Consider the following 5,597-nt stretch of genomic DNA (forward strand, 5'->3'; position numbering starts at 1 on the left):
AAAATAATCCTGATTTGGTGTGTAATTCCACCTATTACTTTTCCCCCTTTCTGTGCTCCCAAATTGCTGCTCCTTCAATTTTTTGCTTCAATTTATCATACAGTTATCATACAATTCATCATACAATTATCATAGTATCCGTAAGGAGCTTCATGGGTAGCTATGCTCATTAGCATCTTCTTTCCTTCCTTCCGCTGTTCCTTTCTTTCCTTTTGAACAGAAGGCATCAACCAGGGTGAATCAAGGCAGTGAATCTCTTGATCTGTTGACATGTTCATAATGTCAGACGTTATGGCATAAAGCAAATGACACAGGTACCCCAGAAAAGAGTGCTTTCACACAACTCTAACAGGAAAAAAGAATATTTGAAAATAGTTAGAGAATCTTAAATTTTTAATTAAAGGTAGTAGTGAGAAGAACAGCCAAGGAAAAGAAACACTTTCTGTAACAATTAACCATTCCATTCGGATTTTCCAGGCTGTAAGCTCCTGGAAAAGCAAGAGCTTTCAGCCTGCAATTGTAGGACTTTGTGTCTCTAGTCTAGCACAGTCACTCAACATGTGTTGCATGAATACATTGATGAAATCAATGTGAATGGTGAGGTTTATTATGCCCTTGCTTGTTTCAAATACAACCACAATCTTTTCCATGTTGAGATATGAAAATCTGTACATAGCACATAAGAAGAAAGTTATACAAACGCTTTGAATACTATGAATAGATTTTCTTTTTTTCTTTTTTTAAAGAAAGCAAACCTGACATTCTTATCAAGGTTTCCAGGGCCCAGTCCACTGGTTGATGTTTTCTGATTGGTGCTGATGGAAAAGTGTTTAATCACTTGGAAAATGTCTCCTTGTGATGAAAACAGTTTCATTTCTGAAGTCAATTTGCTACCTGCAAATTGACTGATTCAGAAAATTTTCAAAGGAAACAGAAATGTGTTGGATTTCCACCATCTTATTTAGAACCATGTTGACAGAAGAACAGTGTAGGAAAGGCGAGGTCTCATTTGCCCTGTGAGGGGACACCCCCACAGGTTCACTAAGTCACCCCTGTTACTGTAGCTCCTTTTCTAGAGCGCAACCCACGGTGACACTTTGTTCCGATGTCTTCAGCTCCACCCTCTCCACCCACCCCACCCCCCCGAGACTGCAGATCCCCAGAGGCCAGGAGCAAGGGCCTTAATTCGAGTTGCTAGTGTCATGGCTGGCATATGGTATGTGCCCAAATTTTTAAGCAAAAAGTAACTTGGTGGCATAAAAATAAAATTTGCTCTTAATCTTAAAAAAAAAAACCCAAACCCCCTTACTCTCAGAGGTAATCCTGAGATCAACTTGGTTATTTGTCGTAACTTTAAATAGGCCACCTAATAGCTGTGTGTAGACAGGCCCAGCTGTGTCCTTGTGTTTTGTCCTGTCTTCCCGTCCGATTGCTCTCAGTGAGTGCATGGGCAAGCAGACGCCAGGACATATTTACTTGCCACTGAGTCTGCAATAGCACTGAGTCCAGGTGTTACACACCCGTGAAGGAGAAAGTTGGCTTCTCTTCCTTTAGTCTACTTTCAGGAAAATAAACATATGTGCATTCTTAACGTTATCTAAGAAGACGATTGCTTCTTGGCAGGAAAGCTATGACAAACCTAGACCGTGTATTAAAAAGCAAAGACGTCACTTTGCCGACAAAGGTCCATAAAGTCAAAGCTACGGTTTTTCCAGTAGTCATGTACAGATGTGAGGGTTGGACCATAAAGAAGGCAGAGCACCAAAGAATTGATGCTTTTGAACTGTGGTGCTGGAGAAGACTCTTGAGAGTCCCTTGGACTGCAAGGAGATCAAACCAGTCGATCCTAAAGGAAATCAACCCTGAATACTCACTGGAAGAACTGATGCTGAAGCTGAAGTTCCAATACTTTGGCCATCTGGTGTGAAGAGCCAGCTCACTGGGAAAGATTGAAGGCAGGAGGAGAAGGGGGCGACAGAGGATGAGATGGGTGGATGGCGTCACCAATTCAATGGATATGAACTTGGGCAAACTCCAGGAGATGGTGAGGGACAGGGAAGCCTGGCGTGCTGCATTCCATGGGGCTGCAAAGAGTCGGACATGACTTGTTGACTGAAAAACAACAACAACAGTATCTAGTAATAGAAGGGGAGGGACTCTAAGCTAAAGCTTGTAGACTCTGGGCTGTCTGTGGCTCTCGGTCCTCCCTCTGTAGAGGCTGTTTTCCTCCCTGTCCTGCTGCCTGTAAGATTATCTCTAGGGACTCCCCTGGTGTTCCAGTACTTACAACTTTACCTTCCAGTGCAGGGGGTGCAGGTTTGATCCCTGGTTGGGGAGCTAAGATCCATATGCCACACAACCAAAACACCAAAACAAAATAGAAGCAATGTTATAACAAACTCAATAGAGACTTTGAAAATGGTCCCACATTAAAAAAAAGATTATTTCTAAAATCCTCAGTTTAGCCATTGCCCAATGGGGACCACTCACACGAGCCGCAGGGACTTCAATCTGTCCGTTTATCCCCCTCTCAGCCACCTCTGTGACTGGGTAACCCCTCCTGCCCCTCAGTGTCAGTCTTCTCTTCAAGGCCACTTCTTCCAGGAGGCCCTCTGTGATCCACTAGACTAGGCAGTGTGCGGCGCCTCCATTGCATCATGTCCTGAATGTGAGCTGTGTCTCATGATAACACACGTTACATAACTTACTGTCCACCTTCTCTCGGGGCCTCTAAGCTTTGTGAAAGCTGGGGATTTCCCCGTCTTGCCCAGCCCTGTGTCTCCAGCACCTGCACTCGGTTTACAATGACTTCATTACATGGAACAAGTGAATCATGTCTTCAACATGACATAGGAGCTGCCTCAAAGTAAATGAAATGCTAGACTGGGAGTTTGTAGAAATGGGTGCAAATCCTATTTCCAGTGTGGTGTTTTCTCAGGTTGGGCTTCCCAGGTGGCTCAGTGGTAAAGAATCCGCCTGCCAATGCAAGAGACTCAGGTTTGATCCCTGGGTCAGGAAGATGCCCTGGAGGAGGAAATGGCAACCCACTCCAGTATTCTTGGCTGGGAAATCCCATGGACAGAGGACCCTGGTAGGCTATAGACCACCGGGTCGCAAAAGAGCTGGACACGACTGAGTGACTGAGCATGCACGCACGTACAGTGTTCTCAGGTCAGTTACTTTCACCTTGGTCCCAGTTTTCTAAAAAAGAAGGTAAAATAGCTTATTTTAATAGTTTGCAGAGAGACTCTCGCACTATAACGTATAGAGCAGAGATTCTTTGGTCCCTTGAAGATGACTGTTACGCGTGCAACGTGGTTGCAAAGACCAAACAGCAGTTTTCCATCAGGGCAGGATGAGGACTGTCCAGCAACTCTGCCTCCAGGGCTGCCCCACCTGCCTAAGTCCTCCAGAGTGGGTATCTGTCTGCTGTTTTCCCAGAGTGCATGCAAGACAGAATCGTTGCTCTTATTTTATTTATGAACTCCAGCCATTACTGCTCGGCGCCAGGACAACTGAAAAGTACATTTATGGGTCCCTGTGATTCCCATCTAAAGCCTAATGAAGTCAGTCGAAAGTGAGGCCAAAGTCACCATTCATTATTTATCATTTGGATCCAATTTCCAAAAAGACGAGGTGATTTAGAGTAACATGTGAATCAGGCTGTTTAAATTCTACCCTGAGAACAGGAAAGATGAGATACTCTTAGAGGACACTGGAGCCACCGATGGTGGGGTTAGGGCTCAAGCACAAGGGACACTGATTACAGGCTGTTGATCAGAAGTATTTCATTCTTCAATTTTCTCGCTGTTTATCTTGTAGATGTAAGAATATTTCTTTTTATTTATTTACTTGGCTGCTCTGGGTCTTATTTGCGGCATGTGGGACCTTAGTTCTCCAACCAAGGATTGAACCCAGGCATTGGGAACTCAGAGTCTGAGCCACTGGACCACCAGGGAAGTTCCAAGAATATTTCTTTTTCGATGTCAAATAACAACAACAAAAAAATTAAAAGCACCTCCCAGTTCCTGACCTGTAGGTCAATGCAGAAGAACTGGTGTTTCTTCTTAGGTTCCCTCCTTTTTAATTACTCACATCTTGGTTCAATAATTAAAATCTATCTGATGGCTAAATCTCTTGATGGGACAATACAGGTAATGGAAGCTCAGTCACATCTAATCGGTAAGAATAACAGACAGCTCAGCCAATGTGTCTGTGGTTGTAGGTACTCAGGAAGGGGCTTATTCCCAGAGTCCATGCCCCACCACGAGTGTGAGTGTTCATCAGTCAGCTTCTGTCCTCAAAACTGCCCAGTCTCTGTAGATAGGATTTGTGCTAAAGATTTCTGTTTTCTTTTTTTGTTGTTTGTTGTTCAGTCGCTCTTTGGGACCCCAGGGACTGCAGCACGCCAGGCTTCCCTGTTCTTCACTATCTCCTGGAGTTTACTCAAACTCATGTCCATTGAGTCAGCCATGCCATCCAACCATCTCATCCTCTGCCGCCTCCTTCTCTTCCTGCCCTCAGTCTTTCCCAGCATCAGAGTATTTTCCAAGGAGTCAGCTCTTCACATCAGGTGGCCAAAGTGTTTGTTTTTAAAATGCAGGAAAAGAAAATCTTGTGGATTTTTACCTTAACCTATCTAATGGAGCCTATTAAGTCATCTTCTTGGCTATGCACCTCAGTTTTATTTTGCTGACTTCATCCTGTCTTCCTAGTTTCCACCTCTTAACACTTGGCTCTTTAAAAAGACTTAATAATAATAGCCACAAAGCCAGAAACAACCAAGAAACCACGCCCTTGCTTTCAGACAACACATAAATCATCCCAAACAGGTCTCTATCCTGAGAATTTCCCCAGATGTAGATTTTACAATTCCCTCTGTATTTTTATTTGAGTCACAAAACCCAAAGTTTGTATATTTTATCATTCGAAAAGAAATCTGTATCCAAAGTGTGAAGTTAATGGCCAGTTTTTGTTGTCACTTATCATCTCTGGCAACAGAATTATTAATATCACCTCAAGACAGTAGCTATCTGTATTTTACTCAGGTGAGATACTTGTAAACCAAAAAATTCTGGTCTTAAAAAATTTTTTTCCATATATTAACTAACTTATTCTGTTTTGTTGTAGGAACATTTTATGTCATATCAGTGGGATTCCATTTACGGGATGGGTGTGAGGAAGGAGTACTTGGTTTTAAAACAAATCATTAAAAAAATAAGTTAACCCCAATAAAAGTTTTTCAATAAATAAAATAAAAACAAATTAACTTATATATAGTACCTATTAAACATTCACTTTATATTCAGCTATTCATGAACATAAATCCCCAAATTAGATCATAATTCATAAAACTAGGTACTCTGTCAGGTGAACAAAACCCATATTGTTCACAGAAGCTTGAACCTAAAACATTAACTAGACAAATATGGCATATAATAAGTTATTTCTCAAGTGTAGTAAAATTGGGGCTAAAAGAGATGATTAAGTAGAACATGAATTTTTTAATTCTGATAATTATGTGTTACTCTTAGTAAGTGCAGAAAAAGTAATACCACAGTCCTGTGATGTTACTGGTATCATTGTTTTGTACAAAG

This window comes from Bubalus bubalis, chromosome 3 (genome assembly GCF_019923935.1).
Source record: "Bubalus bubalis isolate 160015118507 breed Murrah chromosome 3, NDDB_SH_1, whole genome shotgun sequence".
Classification (NCBI taxonomy): Eukaryota; Metazoa; Chordata; class Mammalia; order Artiodactyla; family Bovidae; genus Bubalus; species Bubalus bubalis.